Genomic DNA, 25034 nt, shown 5'->3' with positions numbered 1-25034 from the left:
GAAGCTGCCCTCCAGTGCTGCTGTAGGGGTCAGTTCCACTTGGTTCATCTCATTTCACACCAGAAAACCCCCTGCCCTGCTGGAGAACCAGAAGTAAGGGATTTTTTGAAGCAAGAAAATGGTCAGGATGGTTTTAACGGGGCTCAGAAGGAGAGGTCTCTTATCAGCAGAAAATTCAGCTGTTTTTCACCTTTGTCTTTCCTTGACTTCCTTATTGATCCTTTGCCACCAATGAGTGAGACCAGGAAAAATCTGGGCTGCAGGTTTTGGTGTTTAATCCCTGTTGTCCTCTCCTGGCACCTCCAGGAGTGGAAAACATATCTGATCCTGTTTCTCTCCATATTTTCAAGCCTCTGCAGTCCATGGAGAAGGACACAGGTAGATTTTTCCCCCAGGCCCAACGTGTTGGATGGAGAAAGCCTTGGAGAGAGCTGGTGCCAATTTTAGCACAAGTTCCTGCAGCAGAAATAGATCTTCCTGAGCTCACATTTAAATCTTAGTAAATTATATCTCAGGTTAAAGTATTTATCCAAGTGCCATGGGGGAATTTCAGGCTGGCTGTGTGCCTCATCACAGGAGATGGGCTGGAAATTACAGTCATTTGGAAAGAACATGGATTTGAATCCTGGGGCCCGTGGTGAAAGTCAGTGCACAGTGAATTATTCCACTCAATTCCTGTTCACACATGGATTCAGCTGGAGCCAAAGCCATTTCCAGAGAATCCCATTGCTGCACTGATCTACAAGGGCTCTTGGGGGGGTTTTGTTCTTGTCCTTGTGCTTTTCATTCCTCTGCCCTTGCTGCTCATCCAGAGGCAAATGCATTTGTTCATCTGCTGTGTGCAATAACCACAGAGAAGGAATTTTTTCATGCTGCCCTTGGGCTGCTGTGATGGTGGGAAACAAACAGCTGAGGAGCCTTTGTGTCCTGCCTGGTGGAACTGCTGATGTGTGGGGATGTCTAATATTTATTTATACAAGAAACTGTCAGGAAAACTCTTTAATTGGCAGTGAGAGAAGGCCCAGCTGTTCCTGCAAACAGCTGGAATTGTCTCTTTGCTTCCTGCTGCTCCAGATGTTCCCCTAGGTCACCCTGCAGCCATTTCTGAAGGTCACAGTGGTGGGAGAGGGACACCTGGGGCTCACAGGGGTGAGGGACCTGCCCTTGGCACCTCACATCGAGGTCACCTCCCCTCGCTCTCTCCTGTGCTCCAAATCTGCCCATGAAAGTGAGAGCCTGTCTCTGACATAGAAAATGTCCCTTTGGGGGGTTCAGAGGTTGGTCTGCACCTCCCTCGTGGGATTTGCAGCTGCCTCAGCTCAGGGAAGGCAGCAGCTGGCTCAGGCACTGAGAGAGTCAAAAATAAATCCCAGAGGGAAGCAGCTGATGAGCAGAAATCTGTTGGGTATCTGGAAGTGATCACCTTCTCCATCAGATCTGGGGGTACCAGAGGTGTTTGTTCTCCTCCTCCATCCTGGCACTGTGCTCTGTGGGTTGGATGGGGCTTCTTGCAGTTTCCAAATCAATATTTTCGGTGTTTTTCACTGCACAGAACACAAACATTCCATCCATGCACCCAAAGTGAGCTCAGAACAGCAAGTTTTCCCCTTGGCCATTGTGTGGGTGCCCTGTTGGCTCTGACTGCCACATTCTGGGAGCTCTTAAAAACATCTGTGCACCAAATGGCTCAAAGAACAGGAGGAGAAAAGCCTCGATTTTTAGTTTTTAGTTGTGGTTAAAGTTTTTTCTCATTTTCTAAATTACCCACCTTTCTTCCCAGCCCAGCTGATGGGTGCAGGAGTTTTGGGGGGTGCAGGAGAACAGGCCCTGCACTCCATCCCTCTTTTTGTTGTGGACAAATGTGAAGGGTGTGTTGTCAGGAAAAGGTCAAAAATGAATATTTACCCAGCACTCAAAGGCTGCCCATCCTCCCCATCAAACTGTGAGCAGTGAGTGCAGCCACTGCTGAATTCCCAGCTTGTTCATGACATGCAGATTGCAGGGCAGTAATCACAGCTGAGGGTGCTGCCCTTCTGCTGGATCCCTGAGGATCCACATCTCCTAAGGGCTGGGATTTTTGGCTCATGTGGCAACGTTTGGCTTTTGCTGGAGACACAGTTAAGGAGGGGAAGCTCAGCTGCAAAATGTCCTTGAAAACAAGGTGACAACTGAGCTCTTTCTTTGCCTGGCCTGAGTTTGTCCCATTATGTTCTGGATGTTCTTGTGGGAGCTGGCACAGGCTCCGAGGGGCACCAGCAATGCAAAAATAGCTCTGGGCTTGGCTCTGTTGTTGTTTAGGAGCCTGCTGGAATGTGGGTGATGGTGGAGAGGAAGGGCTGGACATGGCCAGAGTGGGACATGGGAATTCCCTAATTTCTGTTCATTGTGGGATCTCACATGAGCAGCTTCTCGTGTTGATAAGGACAGAAAGGTCACAGTGCAGAAAGGGACATTGGAAGGGCAGGACAGGAGGAAATGGCCTCGAGCTGCACCAGGGGAGGTTCAGGTTGGACTTCAGGAGGAATTCCTCCATGGAATGAGTGGTCAGGCATTGGAAGGGGCTGCCCAGGGAGGTGGTGGAGTCCAATCTCTGGGGTGCCCAAGGAAGGGCTGGATGTGGCACTCAGTGCTCCTTCCCTTCCCTTCCCTTCCCTTCCCTTCCCTTCCCTTCCCTTCCCTTCCCTTCCCTTCCCTTCCCTTCCCTTCCCTTCCCTTCCCTTCCCTTCCCTTCCCTTCCCTTCCCTTCCCTTCCCTTCCCTTCCCTTCCCTTCCCTTCCCTTCCCTTCCCTTCCCTTCCCTTCCCTTCCCTTCCCTTCCCTTCCCTTCCCTTCCCCCCAAATCCCTTCTCTCTGTCCCTGCATGAATTAATTAAATATTTACACACACTTTCAGAGTCAGATATTGCACACGAACTCGATTTTATCTGAAGTCATTAAATTCATACTTTGAAGCCCATTTTTAATGTGCCCCCAGTGGGAGCATTAAAAGAACATTTTGTGGAGCTGATGGAGTTGCAGCTCTGTGCTACAAGCAATAGAAGAGGGACTCAGGCCAGGAGTTGGGGACACAAATAAGCAAATTTTAAACACAGGGAGGGTCAAAGTTAAAGGTTTAAGAAGAAAAGCAGCAGCTGTCTAAAAGGAGTAAGGTGAGTTTGACTCCAAATATAATTTTTTTTAAAAAGCTTTGTCTTTCACATAAGCTATGATCCAGAATGATGGCTTCCCATCCTCTAAGATGTTCCAAACAAGCAATATTAATCCTTGGGGAAAAAAACCAAACAAACATCCCCCTCTCTCACAGGTGCCCTCTGCAAATTGAATTCACAGCCTTGAAAACCCAGAGCTGATGCCAAGCATTTTAATCTTAGCAGAAGTGAACAGTGAGCACCAATTTACATAAAAATCGATGTGTAAAATAATTTCAGAGCTAACATTGTGACACTCTGAGTGTGCTGGGTGACTTTGGGGCTGCTCAGGGCTCTTCAGGTGGATGCTGCTGCCACTTTCCAGAGGTTTGTAGGAAATTTCTTGGGGAGAAAAATTAGGAAAAATTAGGAAATATTTAGGAAAAATTAGAAAAATTAGGAAAAACCCCAAAGGAAAATGGAATGGGAAGAAGGAGCAGATTGTCCAAGGAGGGTTCTGAAAGTGTTCCTGGCAGGGTGATTTGAGCAGGGTGGGAGGTTTGGGGTGTCCCTGTGGCTGCTGGAGCTTCCAGGTCCCAGTGAGTGACGTTTGCTGGCCCTGAGGGTCCCCAGTGTTTGCTCACTGACTTTTCTTTACTCTGGTCTCCCTCAGCTCATCTTCCCAGGGTTGTCTGAGAAATCTCTGAGCAGGAAAATGGGAGTGGAACTCGTTTGTGAGGGCAGAGAGGGAATTAAAGAGCAGATTTTGTGGGAAAGGGCCCTGGCCTGGGCAGTGCCACTCATTGCAAAGCTCTGAATTATCAAACCTCCAACCCCCTCCAGTTATTGGATGAAATATTTCAGCTTGTGGTGAAAAGAAGCTCAGGGAAGATGCTTTAATGGCTGCTTCTGATCTGAAAACCAAATATTCCCTCAATTGCTGCCCACACCGAGGAAAACATCCCTGAGCTTTGCTGGCATTTACTGCATGAAGATGTACTGAAGTTTATCCAAGCACAGAGTCTGCATTTTCAGACCTTTGGAGATTACTTTTATCTTCTTTCCACTATTAAATATAGCTCAGCTCTGCTGAATTTTCCCACGAATAAAATTTGCTGGCAATTACTTCTAGGAATCATCCATGGAGTATTTTTAAGGAGCTGATCAGTCGAGTGTTTGTGCTAGATGGGATCAGTGTTGTGTAATCCACAGTGTTCCCTCTGCACTGTGAATATTTTTTGGCTGGTTTATGTGGGAAGAAACCTTCCCTGCTTCATCACTTTGCCTGTCTTTTAAAGCTGAAATGGTGGTGGATTTTTTTTGGAGAGGAGATGGCTGTGTGGAGACTGCACGGACCCTTCACCAGGAATTGTAGGGACAGGACAAGGGGGAATGGGCTCAGACTGAAAGAATTCAGGTTTGGACGGGGTATTAGGAATGAATTCTCCCTGTGAGGGTGGTGAGGGGCTGGGATTGAATTCCCAGAGGAGCTGTGGCTGCCCCTGGATCCCTGGAAGTGTCCAAAATCAGGGCTTGGAGCACCCTGGGACAGTGGGAGGTGTCCCTGCCATGGCAGGGGTGGCACTGGGTGAGCTTTGAGGTCTCTTCCGAGCCAAAGCCTTCCATGACTCTTTGATTCTCTTCTCTGTGGAGCCTTTCCCAGGGCTGGGAGCATGGAGGGGACGAGGTCAGAGGTGGGAGAAGAGCTCACCTGGTGATGTCTCAGGCTGCTGGGGGGTGTGAGGTGCTGATTTGTGTCTGGGGGATCAGCACCTGGTCCCTGGATGAGCAGAGCAAGGGCAGGGGAAGGGGAGCAGCTCCTCATCCCTGCTGGGGAAGGATGCTCAGCTCATCTCCTCCCGAGGAAAACCACCAGGGGAGGAGGAATCACACATACCAGTGCCAAACGGCAGATGATGACTCAAGGGGAAGAAAATCACACTTCTTTATTACCCAGATTCATTTCGCTGTGCCTGACAAGCACCACCAGATGCTCCTCTTCTCAGTTGCTTTATTGGATTCTGGGACATCCTCGTAATTGCTGTAAGTGGGAGATGATTCCCCAGCATCTGGCATGTGTTCATACTGATCCTGAGCGCTTATCAATCCACTTAGGGAGAGCACAGACGTGCTCCTGTGCTGTCAGAGGCAGCCTGGAAACTCTAAAGCATCACTTGATGCTGATTTTCTTTCCTTTGGGTTGCTGCTGAATGACTGAGGCCTCACCACTGGAGCTCCTGCAGGCTGGACAGTTGGAGGTGGGGAGGCATTGCCCGGATTTCACCCCCATTTCCAGGGATGGGCAGGAAAAAACAATCCCAGTTCTCCCCAGACTTGCCCCCAGGCTGTATTTTGGGAGCTGCTGGAATGTTATCCCAGCACAAGCTGTCCCTCAGCTCATGGAGGAGCATTTAACAGTTAAAGCCCAAAAGAAATCTTTGAATAGATTAAAATTGCTTCTAATTTCTGGTTTGGGTTCAGAAAGTCTCCTGCTCCCTTTGGGGCTGGTGGCAGATGTTGATGAGCAGCTCTTGGGCATCATTTAATGGAGAAGGGAATCCTGCCTGGTGGGTTTCCCTGGTCAGCTCAGAGTGAGGAAAAGAGAGGAACAAAACCATCTAAAAGCAAATATTTCAAGAGTTGCTCCAAAGCTGCCATTTTCATTCCAAGTAGGAATGAAAATATAGGATTTAGGCTGTTAAAATTTTTTTTCTTCCCTACTTCTTTCCTCCCAGCAGCCTGGCAGGGTTTGGTCCAAAAAGAGTTGACGCTGGCATGTGGTCAGCATTGCTGGCACAGCTTTGGAGCTGGAGCTCTTGGAGGGACACAATGCTGCAAAAGGGTCTGTCTGAATGAGGGAATGAAATATTTCCCAGCTTCAGGAATGCTGCTGGGTGTTGAATAGCAGGGAAAAGGGATTCTCCAGGCCTGCAGGGCTCCAGCAGTGTCTAGACTTGGTAATGCAGGGGTGCAAAACCACCCTCCTTGAACTCCTGCCACGGCCTCTCAGCGTCCTGGAAATGGAACTGGAGAAACTTTCCAGTGCCAAAGCCTCAGTCATGTTAATGAGCCCCCAGCTCCTGTCAGATTTGGCAGCTCAGCCCTTTAAACCAGTGAACTACAGCAGGTGGGAGAAAAGCTCATTTCCTAAACCCACATCCCTCTGGAAGCAAAAGGCTCCTCCTGGCTCTCCCTCCAGGCTGGTGGGGACTCCTGGGTGTGGGGATGGATGTTCCCACAGGGAACACTGTGTTTGGGTCAGCACATTGCTCTTGGGTCAATCACTGCCAAGGCATCTCAGAAAGGTGACACTTCCTGCCCAGAGCCCATTGGATGTGGCACTGACAGCACCAAAATCACTTTGCAGCCACCAAAATCTGTTTTTTGGACGTTTCTGTCCTCTGGCTCCATGAGTCTGCTGGCAGAGCTCAGCTCTGCAGAGTTAGTTTGGGTCACCGAGCTGGTTTTGGGTTTAGGATGAATTTCCTTCTTCACCCTCCCTTCTCCCCTTTCTGGGATAGAGTTTCTTGCAGCTAAACCCACCCTTGTCCCTCTATTTCCACTGACGGCTGCAGCAGGGCTTGGTCACCTCTGCTTTCCTAAACCCAGCCCAAGTAAGGAGCATCTGCCAGGAGGCAGAGGTTTTCCTAAGCCTGTGGCTGGAATAAGTCCTGCTTTGCAGCCTTGCTCTGCTCCCCAGCACAATTCCAACCCCTGGATGTTTTCTCCTGTGCACCCACACCCAGGCTGATGGGAAAGCAGAGCTGGCCAGGTCCAAACCCTCCTCATTTCTCTCTTCCTGGAGCTGTGCTCTGACCTTTCCCGTGGCACGAGGGGTGGAGAAATGTCCTCCCTGCTTTTACCAGCACAGGAATAATGGAGTGGCTGAGGCAGAAAATGACCCAGCACCTCCCAAGTGCCAATTCCTGCCTCTCCTGGCTGGCAGACACCTGCACCTGGCACAGCACTGAACTCACCTGACCAGTTCTCCTCCTGCCAGCCCAGCACCTCTGCTCCTCTAAGCAGCAAAATTAGGGTCTCACGTGTATTTTGAAAGAGTCTGAAGTTTCCTGGAGTGTGTTGATGTTCCTGTGCTGGCAGTTTTGGGTGCCTGGGAAGACATTCCTTGGAAGACATCATTTTCCAGAGGTGCAGGTCAGATCCCTGTTTCTCTGCCCATAGCAATGGGGGAAGCTCAGATTTTTGGTGCAGGTTCCTGCCCTCCATCAAAAGACAGAACCCAGCTCTTAGAGTGCAGAGCTCTAAGTGAGCAGGCAGGGATGGAATCAGTGAAAAGCTGCCTGGATCCAGTGGGGGCTTCATCCCCAGTGGGAATTTGAGTTTGGGACTAACAAGATTTTCAGATCTGCTGGAGCTTCGGGTTCATGGTGCTTTTGTCTCTTGGACTGACACACCATATGTGGGTTATGCATCAGAATAAAGGTATCTTGTTTCCCATAAGAATTCCCATAGGAATGTGCTCCTCTAATCCATCTGGTATTGTCTGTCATCCCAGGAATGGCAGAGCATGGGCAGTGAGGGCCTTGCACCTTGAAGGATCAGTCACTTCTTAATTTACATAAGGGCACAGAGATCTTCTGTGCTGAACTCCATAACAAACGCTGAGAAAACCTGGAAAGTCCTGCTGCCATTTGCTGCTCCAAATCCCCCACAACAGACCCTGATACCCAAGGCTGGGAGCCAAACCCTCTCGAGTCAATGGAAAGATTCCCCTTGACTTTAATGGTCTTTGCATGAGTGCCTAATTCCTTCCTGTTCACAGCCTCTCTTGGACTTGGTCCTGGAAACAACTGCAGGTATAAAGTGCAGCAGTGAACTGTAAACCCTTCAAAGCAGCAGCACAGCAGATTTCCCTGTCCTCCCAGCCACTTGGAATGGGATTTGTTTGACAAAAAGCCTGATCTGTGTTCTCCTGGCCAGCACAGTGTGAATGAGTGTTTTAACAAATCCATTCCTGCAGACAGGGTTTGTGGTCAGCTCACTGGGGCTGGAGCCAAGCTCTTCCCAGCAGGATGGGGAAGGCAGGGAGCCCTGGCAGTGCTGGCTGGGGCTGTGGCTCTCAGAGCTGTGCTCCTGGCTATTCCAGCTTCCAGGCACTCTTTTACCTGCAAGGACCCTGTCATTGACTCTGCCCAAATTCATCAGCTTGTTGGGAAATGTGTTTTGTCCCAGGCTGGGCCGTCCTGTGCCACCTTTGTGCCTCACTCCACAAAATTCAGACAAAACACTTGGAAAATGCTGAACTTTAAGGGTATAGATCTGTTTCACTGGGGATTAAACACATTTGGCTGGGGAGGGGTCTTGGTGGGTCTGGCTGTGTGAGGCACACAGAATTTCCTCCCAGCACCTGAGATTTTCAACTGGCACCTCAAAGCATGAGATCTGCCTGCTCCCAACCTCATCATACAAGGAGCAACAGCAGCACACAGATTTTGAGTGTTTGTCAAGCCCAGAGTCACCAGATCTGACTGTGAGGGGGACAGTGATGTTCACAGGGGTTTGTCTGAGGGGCTGAGAATTTTGCCACTCTGGGAGGTTGCTCAGCTGGCTCTGGGGAAGAGGAAGCTGATGGTGACTGCTCTTTCTTTTTTTATATCCTAAAAACTTTCTAGATCAAGGCTTTAGGTTGTTTTTACTTCACTGTTCAAACACCAGACGGGTTTTGCTGTTTTTTTCCCCCAAAAGCAACTGGTGTCTGCACCCCCCACCTGCCCAACCCTCTCATCCTGTGCAACCTGAGTCCAAATGTGATCCCAAAATGTGATCCCAAAATGTGATCCCAAAATGTGACCCCAAAATGTTATCCCAAAATGTGATCCCAAAATGTTATCCCAAAATGTGACCCCAAAATGTGATCCCAGGGTGGCTTCCACAGCTTGGGCACAAATCCCCACTTGTGGAGCCCCATCCTGCAGGAGGAAGCCCAGGCTCACTTTCACAGCTGTGCATTCCTGAGATGAAAAGGGCAGCTCAGGCCTGGGATGTTTCTCAGCAGAAAATCCGACCTGGGCAATCCATGGAAAAGTCTGGCAGCTGCTGGAAAAATCCGGAGTGAGCTCCCTCCTGACAGCCCGGTTTGGGGAGCTCTGCCCTTCTGGATTTTGGAGTTTTTGCCCATCAGTCTCTGCAGAAACGTGGCTGCTTGAGGACTCCCAGTCCAGCCACGTGGGAATTGTGCTGGCCTGGCTCTTCTGGAAGGATTATTTGCTTTTTAAAGCCCCTGTCTGCTGCCCAAGCTGATCTTTCTGTTGCAGAGGAAAACAGGCAGAGACGTGGATGAAGCAATGAGTTCATCTCTCTGCAGTCTAGCCAGGTACAATTTTTTTTTTGATCCCAGGACTTAATTAAAATGCAGGCATCTTTCCTCACATTTTTATGAAGCTCAATGGCAAAAAAAGGTCACCCTCGTGTTACATCACCATTAACTTGTTTTCTTGTCTGGGGAGGAGAGGTCCAAGGGCAATATCCTTCCTTGCCCTGCATTGGGTCACTCTGGGATGTCTCCAGCAAGCAGCAGAAACCCGGGCTTTGTGTCAGGACCAGGACTCATGTTGATGCTTTTGGTTTCAGGTTTTATATTTTTCAGAATCTCTGCTGTTGCTGTGTAACTCTGAAAGTTCATATTAGGTGTCAGTAAGTTCTCTTCACAGAGTAGTTAGACAAAACAATCCCTTCCCAGCTGGAGAATCAAGGACAACTGGTACCCAAAAAGCAGAAACAACAGCAAGGGAAAGAGGGCAAGGCAGGGGGCTGAGACTTCATAGCCTGGGGCTGTGGGTGGATAATTGACCCCAATGTGTAAATGAACCAAAACTTATAAAAGTGTAAAGACTCATGACTGGGATCCATCTTGGATTTGATTTGGGTGTAGCCCCGGCCAGGCTCTTGTACTGCCCAAGGTGAATTCTTTCAATAAATTCCTATTTTATCCCTTTTGCTCTGTTTAGTCACTGTTCCTGCTCAGCCTTTCCAGGCAACAAAGTGAGCTGGGCTGTTCTGGGGACAGAAGGAGAGATTTGTCCAGTGGAAAATACCTGCATTAGCCTTGGATGGCTGATAAATCCTCACCTGGCTGATGCTCTCCCTGTCCTGTTTTGTGGGCTTTGGCACTGACCCCATGGACATCCTCCTGTCTGGGCTCTGGAGTCCTCTCCTGCCTGCATTCCTCCCCAGGGCTCACTGGAGAAAGGAAAAATAAAAATCCAGGTAAGTTTGATTGAATAATGAGTTTATTTCCTTTACCCAGCCACAAAAAAAGGCCATGTTCACCCCGAAGAAAATGAAACAGAGCCCCACTGGTGCAACAGAATCATCTACAAGGGAAACCACCAGCTCCTTGTGGGAGGGGTGTAAAGCTGTTGATGGAAATGGTCATGCCATGATCCTGTGGCCTTGCAGTGCTCTGTGATTTTGGTCACTCCAGGCTGTGATCAGACCAGTCCCCATCCCAGCCCAGCTGGCCACTGGCCCCAGGAGCTGCTGGCTGCTGTGCCCTCGTGGCTTCACAGGAGTTTATACAGTCCCAGAAATGTCTTTGTGCTGCTTTGTAACATCCACCCAGCCCGGTCTCACCCTGCAGGGTTATTGGTTATGAAACAGCCAGGTCTACAGGGACATTTTAAAAATTCATCTCTGACAGGGAATTGTTGTCTCCTGGTATGAATATTGCAGTGCCACGTTCTGCTTGAAATGGTGCTGCTCCAGCAGGCCAGAGCTCAGCTCTGTTTGCTCCATTTCCCTGTCTGAACCTGACCAGCCCCATAAAATCAAAACCTGTCCTAAATTACTGTAATTTCTCAGATTACACTGCATGCATGGGGAATGGACTCATTTAGATGATGCTGCCAGGATGGCTGCACTGGGAGAGAAGCTTTTGCATGAGGAGAGAAAGTTTTGCTTTATGGGGAGAAGATTTGTCACTACGGGAGAAAGTTTTGCGTGAGGAGAGAAGGTTCTGCACTGTGGGAGAAGGATTTGCACTGTGGGGACAAGATTTTCAATATGGGAGAAGGTTCTGCATGAGGAGAGAAGGTTTTGCTCTGTGTGAGAAGATTTTGCTCTGTGTGAGAAGGTTCTGCACTGTGGAGAAGATTCTGCTTGAGGTGAGTTTGGGCACTGTGGGAGGCTGGGCAACCCAACTTGACTCCCCTGGTGAGTGCTCTGGGTCTCATCCCAGGTGAGCAGTGAGGGATGGCTCTGATACAGGTGAGCAGATACAGGTGCTCTGACCATCTGGAGGGAGGGGGAAGAGGTGCAGAGGTGCCATCCCTCAGCCACCCCAAAATTCCTGCATGCCTGGGGAAGGCTCTGGAAGGTGCTGCTGGTATGAAATGGGATCAGGATGACAAATGGCTCATCCCCGGGGATTCCCTTTGTGCCTGGAGTGATGGGAGCAGCAGCAGAGGGCTGAGTTAATCAGCTGGAACACGGCAGGGCTGCACGAGCAGGAGCACACCAAGGCTGTGGAGCTAAAAGAGCAGTGGGGAAAGCACAGGAATCCTCCTGGCAGGGTGATTTATTGAGCTGGGAGGGCGTCTCTCACTTCCAGTGGCAGATGCCTCATCCTACGTGACATTTGAGCAGGGTGAGAGAGGTTTCATGCAGGAAACCAGGCTCTGTCTGCCAGGGGGGCACTGGGCTGAGCTGCTTTGTGGTGGGGAGGGAATCTTCTAAATCAGATTTTTATGAGGTGTCTAATTGACTCATCATCCCTGCCCCCCCTCCGTGCACAAACATTTGCTCTGCCCTGAAATGTGAGATGAGCAAGGCTGGTGAGAGAAATGTCTGAGTACAGCAGGGGAGCAGAGGAGGGTGAGGAAAGAGAGAATCCCTCCCTTGACAATCTTTAAAGCAAGATTGTAAAAAAATCCTGCATAAAAAAAAATAACAACAACACAAAGATCTTGTGGTTTTCTAAGCCAGTTTGCATTTCTGGAAGTTGATGACCCCCTGGATTAGTGTTGTTTTTTTAGACATCTTGCAAATTTTTTTTTAGGATAGTTTGTCTGCAATGTGGCTGTGTGTGGGTAGAGAACTGGAGAATATACAAAGGAAAAAAAAAAGCTAAAAATGGGCAGGAAAAGGAGGACGGCATATGCTTTTTTTCTCCTCCTTGTACATATATTAAAAAAAAAATTAAAAAGAGCTTGAAGTTGTTAAAGATTTGGGTTTGTAGGGGTGGAGCACAGGCAAATGAAGTTGATCCTGAATGCCAATCTAGTACAGGATTTTTTCGTGTCCCTCCTCGGCTGCAGGAAAGCCGTGTGTCAGTTTGCAGAAGAACCTCTCCAAGTTTTCTGATTTACAGAGGAGATGCAGCCAAGCCATGGAGCTGTGCTGGGCCTGCAGCTCTTGTACTGCTGCCACCAGGAAATCGGTTTCTTTTTGCTGCCCTGTTTTTGGTGGCACATCTCATTCGGGTGTTTTTGCTCACAAAACAGTCTGATCCTCCAGAAATATTTCTCTTTTCTCTGTGATGCTCGTGCATGTGCTGAGCTGAGCCCTGCTGGTCTCTGTGGGATGTGGCTGCTTTGCAGGAATTCCAAAAAAAAAGGGAATTCTGTCCCCGGGTGGGACAGAGGGAAGGGGGGATCTCAGGGCCAGGGTCTGCTCCCCTCTCTCTGTGTGTGCAGCCAGAGCACGTCCTGCCCTTTGTGCTGCTTGATTTCCATTGCTTGCACTGCAACAGGGTCCAGAAGGGACCTGTGGAGGGAAATTAGAGCAAAAAATGGAGTGTTGCATCCTTGTGTGCAGGTGATAAATGGCATTTCCCACTCTGCAGGGTGTGAGTGCTCCTGGGGACATGGCTCTGTGCTGGCAGGGCTTGACTCAGGCACCACCAGTGCCCATTAAATTTTCACTCCCAGCCCTTCTCCACCCCGAAGCTCTGGAGACATGCCAAGAAAGCTTTTTTTTTTTGTTTTGTTTTAATTTTTTCCCAGTTACCAAAGCAGAGCCTGCCATTTCCAGCCAGAGTATTCACCTGGTTTATTCTGTACCCTTTGCTCCTTTCCAGCACAAAAAGGTTTGATTTGAAAAGTTCAGTTTTGCTCTCTCCTTTTGTGTTTCTCTCAGCTGGAAGTTTCCTTTAAAACATTAATATCCCTATTATTTTTTTTCCCCCCAGCAGGTTAATTAATACTTGATTCATCACCTTGAAAGCTAATGGGTGTTTATGCAGATCCTGAAGGCAATGAATGCCTGCTATAAATAAATACCCACATCACTGACAGCCCCTCTTTCTTTATTCTCCTTCAGGAAACGACCTCTGCTTGGCTCTAAAGGAGTTAATCCCAAACTTCTCCCAGGCTGGGTTTGGGATTGGCCTGGCTCCATGTTTTCCTGCTTGAGCTTTACTTTGCAAACATGGCCTTTTAATGAGGGAAAACAGCAGCTTTTGTGGAGAGAGACCCAGACAGCTCAGCAGGATCCCTCCAGCCTGGGTCAGCAAAAGCCATTGGAGATTGTGGCTGTTTTTATGGGCTGCTGTCTCTGAAATATTATTTAGTTTTGGCTCTTGGAGAGCCTTTTCCAAATTCTCATCTGCTTCAAATAAATGGTGTTTATCATCTTTGTCTCCAGCCATTGTCATCGGTGACCTTAATTAGGCACACATTAAAAATAATGTTGATTTTGTCACTCATGCAGAATTTAAAAAATCATTATTTACTTCTGCTGTTAACTCACATGTTCCTCCTGGCTGCTGTCACCTCAGCAGTCACACTTGTCCTGGGCAGGATTACAGGAGCTCACCCCTCCCCTGTGGCTCAGAATTTGGGTTTTCCCCATAACTGAGGCCATTTTTAGGGCTGCCCTCAGGAAGCTCCAGCCTCTGGACTCCCATGATTGTGTAACATTCTCAGTTTTTGTACATTTTCCCACCCCTCAAGGAAGTGTCAAGCCCAAAGGAGCAGCCAGACATTTTTCATGATTATTTTAAAATCCGTGCTGCTGTGGATGATGAACATACTTCTTTTTTTTTTTTTTTTCCTCCTTTTTAATTTTTTTTTTCCAGTGACATTGGCTCATCAATTTTTAATTCCTGATCTTGGTAGCGCTGGTTGAATTAGAAACAGAACAACTGATTTTAATGAGTGCAAGATTAATGCAGATGAACTTGGCTGGGACAGCTGAGGAGAGGAGATTGTCTCCCCCCAGCTCCCTCCTTGGTGGGCTGGAGCAGGGAATATTCTCAGCATCACTGGAGCAGGGAATATTCTCATCTCAGCTCTTCACCTGCAGGAGAGATGCTCATTAACCAGCTGGGCTCACTCAGGATATTTTGCTCATTAAGCCCTGCAAGGTGCAAGGGGAGGAAGGTGAGGATGATGAGCGTGGACAGAGGAGAAACCAAAATTCCCTCTGGTGCCAGCTGGATGGAAAGGAGAAGATTTTCGCTGTTGTGTGAGGCCACCAGAGCTCCAGGAATGATTTTTGATCCACACTTGTTGCCTGTCCCTCTGTGGAGAGATGTTGTTTTATTTTTGGGTCATATAAACAGCAGTTTCTGATAAGAGAGAGCCCAGGACATCCCTCACTGGGCTGAGCTCTCCCACTGCCCCACCCGAGCTCAAGGACTTGTTTTCCTACCCACCTGAAATTCCATATTTGCAGAGTGAGTGGTTTTACTACCAGGGAAAAATGGGGGAGGCTGAGCTGAACTAATTCAATTTGATTCTGTGGGCAACTGGCAGTTTTATATCCCTGTTTTATTTTTTTTTAATGTGCTTTAACCAGGTGGTGCTTGCAGAGATCACAGGTTTAACCTGCCTGGTGGATTGGGCAGGAGCTGAGTGGGATAAATAATGAGGATTTTCCCAGGAAAGCAGCCGGGAACTGGGGAGGGAAAGGCTGGAGCAGCACCCAGGGATTGTGCCCAGCTTCACCTGCCTGACCCCTGGCATTGTGACCATGGAAAAGCCACGGATGGCATCGTGTCAGAGTGCGAGGAGGAGTGTGACAGATGCACTGGTGTCCCCAAACCCAAGGGTTTCGTGGTGCCTGCAGGACCCTGTGCATCCTGTGGGGGTTAAAGGATGGGAGCCAGCAGTGGGAAGTGGATGCAGATGGAGAGGATGGTACCGTGGGTCTGTTCAGCACCTGCAATTCAGATCCTGGAGGTGCAGTGGGAAAATCTGTGAGGGAAAAGGGGTCCCTGGGGTAAAAGGCATCTTCTGGGTCCGAGTGCTGGCCCTGAGTGGGAGCAGCAGTGTCAGGGCAGGGAGAATCCATCTCAGAGTGCCGTGGTTCCATCAGGACCTTTGGGAGCCCTGACCCCCAAATATCAGCTTCCCTTTTGTGCTCACAGCCAGGACACCCAGAGGTGCCCAGTGCTGGGGGCAGAGCTTGGGATGAGGCTCTGGAGCCTTGGGCTGCACCCCTGGGCACCCCAAAAACGCCTGGGCAGGGGGCACTGCCAGGCTCTCCCAGGGCTGCCTGGCACAATCCCTTTCCAGTGAAGATCCAGGGTTCTGCAATCACCAAACCCAAACCTTTCCTTTACCCACCAGTGCCCTCAGCATCTCCCCAGCCTGGCTGGGGCCAGCTCTGTGCTGCTGTCCTGGCCACGTGGAGATGTCAAGAGAAATGAGTTTTCTTTTTTTAATTTTTTAATTTTTTCCCATTTTCAGCTTGTTACAAACCGTTGTTACCTTCCCATCTGCCAGCTCAGAACAGCAGCCCTGCTTTAGCTCGGTGTCACCAAGGACAGCTTAAATATTGTCATTAAAAAATTCCACTCTTGCATCATCTTCTCAGACACACAGGAAGAAACCTTTGCAATTAAATTCCCTGTGCTCCAGCAGGAGGGCAGAAGTTCCTCCTTTTTTTTTTCTCCTTTTCTGTGATGATGATATTCTGGGATTTTAGAGCAGCAGGGGGAAAAAAAGCCTGTTTGATTTTCCTCATTATGTTAAGCCTGGTTTTACTTTCTGATTGCCAAAGCATGATAAATGGAACACAGATTACCTAGAGATTTTCAAAGATTTGCTTTCAATTTGATTTTTCCTGAGCCTCATTAAGCCTGCAGGTTTTATCTACACTTTGTTCTTCCACTGGAGTAACATTACCATATATTAATAGCCATATATTTTTTTTTCCATTTGAAATGAAAACCAGATAGAGGCTTCTCATGCTTTGCTTTCAAATCCTATTTTAAAAAATATTGATCATGTGTTTGTGTGTGTTGTTTTACCTTTCCCTCTGACCCTGCTGGCTCTGTAAAGGACATTCCCCAGGGAAATGTTTCCAGCTGTGGATCTCTGGGCATTGCTGGCTGCAGTTTGGAGATTAAGGGATGCATTTTAGAAGGTGCAATGGATAGATAATAAAAAAAAATAGTGTCTTACAATAGGAAGGCAGGAAAGAATAATAAGATTTAAAGGCAGGAGCTGTAAAATCAGGGAGTACAGAGGAGTTTAGGCAGGATAAGGTAACCCTTGGTGTGCTCAGGTGCATCTTGCAGGAGTTGATGCCTTTGGAAGGGCTCATCCTCCATGATTTTAGGAGAAACAGCCCAAAATCCATGATTTTAGGAGAAATGGCCCAAAATCCATGGCTTTAGGGGACTCAGCACTCAGCCTGAGTGCTGCTCTCTGGGCTTGGAGGGTGGCAGGGACACGGGGACGACACAGGACACACACACACACACACACACAGAGCAGCCACCCTGACACGCCTGCTGTGTTCCTTCTGCTGGAGCCAGGAAACCTGACCCCCCTTTGGGGCTTTCCAGGGTGGGCTTCAGCCCAGGGATGATTCCAGTGCAGCATCCTCTTTCTGTGCCCATCCAGAGGTCTTGGGACAGCTTGGACAGGTGATGGAGAGGTCTCAGGGCAGCTTGGACAGGTGATGGAAAGGTCTCAGGTCAGCTTGGAGAGGTGATGGAGAAATCTCCCTGCTCCTGGTGTGGGATGCAGCTTCCTCATGTGCATCAGGACAGGGGGACAGGAGCTGTCCTGGGGAGGGTGCTGGGAATTAAACAGCCAAGGGAAGCTGCTCTGTGGATGCCCTGACCAGGAAACAGAGAGGGGTGAGAACAGAGCATCCTTGGGGTGCCCCTGCGGCACCCCCAGCCATGGGGCTGGCGCAGAGGTGACACCCCTCATTCCCAGAGCTTCTCCGTGAGCTGAGGGTTTTCTCAGGATGTTCTCCTCCAGACACGACCCCAGGAGCTGTGCTTGAGCTGGAGACAGCTCCTTTGGAGAGGTTCCCTGTCCTTCCTCCAGCCCCACTCGAGGAACTCTAATTATAACTCACTGCTTTCTATTTATAAACGAGAGCAGACCGAGGAGCTGAGGCCTCCCAGCCCAACCCACGCTCTCCCCCTCTGCCACAGAGCTCTTCATCCCCACTGCCCTTCCAGAGCCTCATCCTGCATTGGAAAGGGCATTTCCCACTCCTCTTTCCTGTGGATACACCCACGTGGGGTTTTTTTCCACTTGTTTACAAGAGAATGTTTTCTTTTTAAGAACACGGATTGTTTTTGCAGCAGCTCCAGCCCTGCCTCGTAAACCAAACATTTCCCAAGCATTCCATCATCCAGGATGATGTCATTGTTACTGGAAGGCCAGTGTGAATATCCAAAATGTGTTTCTTGGTGCAGCCTGGGGGGTTCTGTGCTCTGTGTCCCCAGATGTGACACAGAGGAATGATGGGTCCTTGTGTCTGGGCCAGGGGGATGTGGCTGGGCTGGGGAAGGATTTGTGTTTATTTTAACATCAGCAGCAGGGGAGCATCCTCTCCACTTCTGCTGGGTCAGCTCAGGCTGAAGGTGCCTTTGCTGCTTCCAGCGTGACAGGGACTGGACTTTGCTGCTGGTTCTGGTTTTACCCCGGCGTTGCCTCTGCCCCCCTTTGCAGCATCAAGCACCTGCACTTCTGAGAGAATCCAGAGAGTTTTCCCCCAGGAACATCCTCTCACTATCACCACTCCATGCAGGATGCCAGATTTGATGAAAATGCTCTGATCTTTTCTGACAAATCCTCTGTTCCTAAGTAGATAATAACCAGAAAATCCCCATAAATAAATCCTGGTTTCGGATCTGTGCCCACACTTTGTTATTCTTTCTGTACCAATTAACTGCTCCTGCTTGCCCTGAACTGGGAGCATCCTCAGCCCCTCCAAGGGGAAAGGAGACACAGATTTATGGAACTCGGTGTGGGGCTGGGAGGAGAGTTCTGACTGCAAAAAATGAGAGTGTGATTTGGCAGCATGGAGGCACGACTGAGCAGAACGTGTCTCCTCAGCTGAGCAGGGATTAAAGGTTGCAGATAGCCATAATCCCAAACTGCAGCAGGGATACCCTGCTGGGACACCCTCCCATGATACAGAATCATAGAATGGCTTGGTTTGGATAAAAATCACCTAATTCCAACCCCTCTGGCCATGGGCAGAGCAGTATTTCATGGAAGCTGGCACTGGAGGAGAGTCAGGGATCTATTGGAATAGCACCCATTTATTTTCCTCTCTCTTCCTTCAGTATCAGGTGGATATATTTGATATTGAAATGTCCCTTTAGGCAAAGAGATTCCCAGGACCCCAAAACTCTGATGCCACTGATGAGGTCAGAGCTCCACCACGGGCAGGTTGAAGAAGTGAGGATCCCTGCTGGAGGTGGCTGCTGCGCTCCTGTGGCCACCAGCCCCACCCCCAGCACCGAGGTGCAGCTTTCTGACCTCCTCCTTCCATTGCTCCGGGGCCAGAGCCACCCCAGCTGGGGAAGGAAAGCTGGGCTGGCCCAGCTGGGTGAAAAAAACCAGAAAATCCAGAAAATTCTGGCGGTGCAGAACTGTGGGTGGCTGGTTTTGGGCAAGGATGCGGGGCTGCAGGAGTGCAGGGATGAAGGGATAAAAGGATTAGGGATGAAAGGATGCAGGGATGAGGGATGCAGGGAAGCAGGGATTAAAGGATGAGGGAATGCTGGGATGCAGTGATGCAGGGATGAAAGGATGCGGCGATGCAGCGACGGAGGCATGAAATGATGCAGGGATGAAGGGATGAAAGGATGCAGGGATGCAGTGACACAGGGATGCAAGGATGCAGGAATGCAGGGATGTAGGGATGAAATGATGCAGGGATGCAGGGGATACAGTGACATAGGGATGCAGAGATGCAGGAATGAAAGGATACAAGGATGCAGCGATGCAGGGATGCAGGAATGAAAGCACGCAGGGATGCAGCGATGCAGGGATGCAGGAATGAAAGGATGCAGGAATGAAAGGATACAAGGATGAAAGGATGCAGGAATGCAGGAATGCAGGAATGAAAGGATACAGGGATGCAGGGATAAAAGGATACAGGGATGAAAGCACGCAGGGATGCAGCGATGCAGGGATGCAGGAATGAAAGGATGCAGGGATGAAAGGATACAAGGATGAAAGCACGCAGGGATGCAGCGATGCAGGGATGCAGGAATGAAAGGATACAAGGATGCAGGGATGCAGCGATGCACCGCCCGCTGCCACCAGGAGGTGGCACAGCCCGAGCGCGGATGTCGCAGCGGGTCGCGCCCCCCTCGCCGCCGGGACCCCCCAGGAAAGGAGCGAGGTGATTCATCGCTTCCAGGAAAGCCAAGGAAAAGTCTCGCATCGTTTTCCCGGCAGAGCCTTTGTGCGGAACTACTTTGGCGTGGAAAACAAAGGAACGAGAAAAAGGCACAAGCTCTGTTTCCCTTGGAGAGAAGGGAAGGTCGAGCCCTCAGCTTGGGGACAGCTCTGTCTGTGTCCCCATGGCCTCTCCTCTGCTGTGCCTCCCTCCCTGCTCCCACATCCCGGCTCTCTGGATTTTCCTTATGGAAGCTGCATCCACGGCTCGTGTCTGCAGCAGCAGCAGCTCGCAGAGGTTTTTCCTTCCTCAGCAGCGGCACGAAAAGCAGGAGGGATCCGTGGCAGAGCAAGGACAAGGTGTCCTGTGGCCCTGAGCATCCCACCTGCGGTGTCCATCTATTCCCACCTGGGCTCAGGTACATTTTCCCCACAGGACACGTTCAGCTCACCTGTCCGTGTGGGAATGCTCCACAGGCAGCTTTGGCTGAGGTCAGACAGCTGCAAATGGCAAATCGAGGTTTTTTTTTTCTCTCAAAAATGGCAGTTTTCCCTTTCTAACAAAGAATAGAGGCTGCAAAAGGAAGAGAACATCAGCAATGGCTGGGCTTGATTTTAGAGGCTTTTCCCAACCTTATGATGACAGAGGGAAATATTTGCTTGGGAGGGAACACCGAGCTGCAGCCCTGCTGCTGGAAAGGCTGCAGTTCAAGGAAATGATTGTGTTTCACTTGAAGGGATCATTTTGAAGAGCATTGCTATATCTCTGGTAAAACACAGAATCCCAGAATGGTTTGGTTTGGAAAGAACCTTAAAATTCATCTCAGTCCCCCCCTGCCATGGGCAGGGACCTCCTCCCACTATCCCAGGTTTATCAGAGCCACATCCAGCCTGGCCTTGGGCACTTGGCCATCACTAAGCACACTGGGCTACTTTGTGACCATGCCCAGTTTTATAAAATAAAGGTGGTTTCTTCCCCCCAAAAAAGATTTCCTTCACTCCCAGTTTTCCCTTCTTGGGTTTCCACATCCAAAATTAACCAAAATCTGTTAATCCCCGTCTGTTTGTCCGGTAACTGCTCTCCCTCAGCTTCCAGGAAAGCCCCAGAACAGGGGATGGATGTTCTGCATCCTCAGATGGAGGAGACATTGTGCAATCATTTCCTCAGCAGAGCCCATTTCTCAGCCCTCAGTCCTTTGTGAGAGGCAATCACAAATCCTCGTGTGAAATTTGGTGGAGCCCTTGACATGATGTTGGCAGGAGGCTTCTGTCCTCTCCTGAGAAGGAAACAAACAGCAGATTCAGAACCCGCTATTTCTGAAATTAAAACAAAAAATAATTAATCAACCCCCCCAGCTTTTGCTTCTTTTTCTTATTCTTTCTGAATTCCTCCTTAGCATCCTGAGAACCCTTGAGAGGATTTGCATTTGGGACATGAAATGAGTTCTCACAATGAGGCCAAAGAAAACCAAGGTCTGTGGGTGGAGGAAGCTGTGGCTGTGCCAGCAGGGATAAAATGGATGGATGGATGGATAGGAGAAGGAAGGAAGGAAGGAAGGAAGGAAGGAAGGAAGGAAGGAAGGAAGGAAGGAAGGAAGGAAGGAAGGAAGAAAGAAAGAAAGAAAGAAAGAAAGAAAGAAAGAAAGAAAGAAAGAAAGAAAGAAAGAAAGAAAGAAAGAAAGAAAGAAAGAAAGAAAGAAAGAAAGAAAGAAAGAAAGAAAGAAAGAGAAAAAAAAAAGGTTTCAAAGTAGGAGCCAAGCTGCTGCAGCCACCTGCAAGAGCTGATAATTTACAGACACTTTAATTTCCTAAAGCTGCATCCGTTTACCTGGGAGAGACAGGGATGTGACAGCAGTGACAGCTCCTGCAGTGACCCTGTGATATTTCACAGGCACAATTACCCGGGAGAAGCTGTCCCAGCAAGCCCCAAATGCAGGGAATGGTTTTCCTTTGGCACCCAGTCTCCTGCTGACATCCCTCCCCCTGTCTGGGACGTTGCTGGCCCAGATGGATATTTTCAAACAGCCCAAACCAATCCTGAGAAGCACAAAGCCCTGCAGAGGGGTGGATTCCATCCTCGTGGCTGTGTTATCCACCAGGACCATGGGCACACAGGGGTGTTTGTGGCTCTGCTGATGCACGGCCCAAGTCCTCCCTTACCTGTCCTGATGTCCGTGCCAGGATGGAGATGCACAGGGACAAATCAAACATCTCCACTCTGAACACGAGTTCATGAACTGATACCATTCAGGGCTTCTCTAATTGAAACATCATGTCTTACACAATCATCTCCTTCTCCATCCCCTTCTTCCACTTTTTTAGAAACCATTTCCTGCTTTTCCCAGCTGGACACGCTGTCCTTCCTCCTGCTTTGAACCAAATATTTTGTTGGGTTTGGCTGCTGCCACAGCTGCCTGATATTTGAGCCATCTGCTGCTAAAGAGAATATTTGGGGCTGGAAGTCTCCCAAGCCTTGTGAGGTGCTGAGATCAATCAGGAAGCAGCAGAGCAGGAGGAAAATCCTTCTCAGCTTCACCTGCAGAGTAATTCAAGCTGAAATACTTTAAAAATTAAATGCTGAGAGATGCTTGTTCCAGCAGCCTCCAGGTACTGCAGGCTGAGGAGCTGATCCACCCTGCTCCCCCATTTCCTCTTTTGTCTCAAGTGGGTGGAAAAAAAGAATTGGACTCCTGAGCCTTGGAGGTTGCCAGCATCTGCCTTTCCTCATTTCTGCTGCTTGGAGAACATCTGGCTGTGCTCTGGGCCAGCCACCATGGCCAGAGGTGCTGCAGGGACTGGAGCTGTGAGCTGGAGTGCCCAGAGCAGGTGACATCCCCTGTTCATGGTGCCTTTCCTTCCAGGACACACACAAAGAGCTTTCTCCTTGCTGCTGCTCCTGTCTCCTGTCGTGGTTTGTTTTGTGTTGTTTTGGTTTGGTTTGGGTTGGTTTGCTTTTGGTTTTGTTTGTTTGTTTTTTGTTTGTTTTTTATTTGTTTGTTTGGGTTTTTGTTTTGTTTTTTTGTTTTTTTTGTTTTTTTTGGGGGGTTTTGTTTTGGGTTTTTTTGGTTTTTTTAAAATTTTTTTGCCTGTTTTTTTTTTTTTTTTGTCCAGCTGAGCTCCAGGATCTGGAGGTGCCTGCCCAGGGGAATGCAGGAGGGGCTGTGAGGAGCTGCACAGGGCTGGGGGCTGTGACAGGCACATGTCACAGTGTCACAGTGTCACAGTGTCACAGTGTCACAGTGTCCCAGCCCTGCCATGGATTGCTCTGCAGGACACCAGCCCTGTGCTTGGCATCCCCCAGGCTCCCCCTCCTCCCACCCTGCAGGATTCTGTCTCAGCTGCTTTTTTGGTTAAGCTCTTAGAATTCTCAGAAATTATTTCACTTTTTTTTGGGTTTGTTTCCTCGCACTTCAGGGGAGTTGCTTTGTTAGCATTTAATGTTCATCTCCACCACAGCTTTGGGGAGGCCTGGAAAACCCCAGTATTCCTGTCCAGGCATCAAACACCCCTTTGCTCCCCAAATCCGGCAGGGTGGAAAACTTTCCCCAAGCTCCCAGACCATGAGCACACACATGCCTGGCTCCTCAACACTCAAAACAAGCCCAAAAAAACCCCCAAACCCCAAGAGGGTGAGTTTTTCTCACCTAACCTGGAGGGCTGGGGGCTTGTTTGGGACAGTTTGGGACATGGTGCCTGGGGGTTGGAGCTGGAGGCGCTGCTGAATGGCCCCTTGTGTGCTTTGTCCCTCGGCAGGATAAAGAGGGCATTATGAAATGTAGGGAATGAGACTCTCCCTGCTCCTCAGGCCGAGTTCTTGCCGGGTTCATCTCCCTCACCCATCCCTGCTGGGAGGATGGATTCACCCCCAGGCTCTGCTCCAGGTTTATCAGCAGAGGAGGACTCGTGCTGTGCTGGGAAATGGGGAGAATAATCAGTGTGAGGGCAGTTCTGGGGCTGGTTTTGTGCTGGAGCAGGGGACATCTGTCAGCCCTTCCTCTCACAGGCAGAGCCATTGCAGATCCTGGGGATGTTTCTCCTCCCTCAACCCTTCAGGAGGAGAGGCAAACTCCAAAGGGAATATTTAAGGAGTCAGTTCATTTCCAGGAAATCCTTCTCTTGTTCTTTTTTTTTTTTTTTTTTTTTTCCCTCCAGTGGAAAAGTTAAGTCCTCGTGAACTTTTTGAGAACTTTTGTTTGTTCCCTCTTTCCAGCTAAACTCTGCTTTGTGCTGGTGACAGAACCCCTTTCTCCCAGAGCTGGTCATGGGCCAGGGACTGTCCCCTGTGTGCTGGCAATGCCACCAGCCCTGTCCCCTTCCCTCCGGGCTGAGGCAAAGCCCCAGCTCCTCCTGGGGGACTCTCTGGGGGTCTTGCATGAGGTGATGGAGTGAGCTCTGCTTGCCTCACCTTCCTCTGCAATGGAAAACATCAAATATCAGGGGGAACAATCAGTCAGACCTGTGGAACAGGAGGGTGGTGGCTCCTTGGAAGAAACAACACAAGAGTGGTGTCAGGAGGAATTCCTCCTCCCTCTCCAGCTCCAGAGATGCTCCCTCTGGGACAGGACTTGTTTGCTGGGGCTTTTAGTGCTGTTTGGGTTTTTACATCATTCAAGTATCTGCTAAGGGAGCAGGTCCCATCATGCTGGGTGGCAGAGGGAAGATTTCCCAGTTTGTGTGTGTCAGAGCAGAGGGGAGCCACTGGATTCCACAGACCCACCCAAAGCCTCGTCACCAGCAGCATCTGCAGAGGCACAAACCACAAAATACTGAGAGGAAAAAAAACCAAACAACAGCAAGGGGTGATATAAATGTTGAGTTCTCCACTGCTACTGATACCCCCAGAGCACCAAATAAAATCCTCTGCCCTTTCAGAGAATCTCCATTTCCCAGGGCCGAGTGTGTGAACAGGTGACACAAATGTTTGGTGACTTCACTTACCCATTTCTCAGGGGTAGGAAAGGAGCTGTTGTGCAAGCAGGGGGGAAACAACCAGGGTGGCTCGAAAGAAGTGTCCTCCAACTGCCAAAATATGTTTTGAAGCTGAGCCTGGGATGTGCACAAGTGGTGATTGCAACACAGCCACCAGTGGGGCTGTGTGGAGAGAACTGAGCGTTTTCTGTGAGAATTTTAACCTTTGCAAATGAACTGGGCACAGGGATAAAAGGAGGGAAGTCATTGAATAATTTGGGCTGGAAGGGACCATTAAAGGTCATCCAATCCATCCCCTCTGAAGTGGGCAGGGTCACTTTTAACTAGACCAGGTTATTCCAAACCAAATCCAACCTGGCTTTGAATGTTTCCAGGGATGGGGCAGCCACAGCTTCTCTGTGCCAGGGTGTCACTAT

The 25034-nt window shown here is 49.4% G+C and overlaps 1 long non-coding RNA gene across 1 annotated transcript; it reads left to right on the top strand.

The window, feature by feature from the left end:
• Nucleotides 1-12907: 12907 nt before the first annotated feature.
• On the top strand, nt 12908-21037 carry LOC148221545 (uncharacterized). Its single transcript, XR_015807840.1, has 2 exons — nt 12908-16993; nt 17026-21037. It is a non-coding gene; the product is annotated as an uncharacterized LOC148221545 (long non-coding RNA).
• Nucleotides 21038-25034: the final 3997 nt, after the last annotated feature.

This window comes from Sturnus vulgaris, chromosome 20, assembly GCF_052056855.1.
Source record: "Sturnus vulgaris isolate bStuVul1 chromosome 20, bStuVul1.hap1, whole genome shotgun sequence".
Classification (NCBI taxonomy): domain Eukaryota; kingdom Metazoa; phylum Chordata; class Aves; order Passeriformes; family Sturnidae; genus Sturnus; species Sturnus vulgaris.
This window is presented reverse-complemented; position numbering and strand designations above follow the sequence as displayed.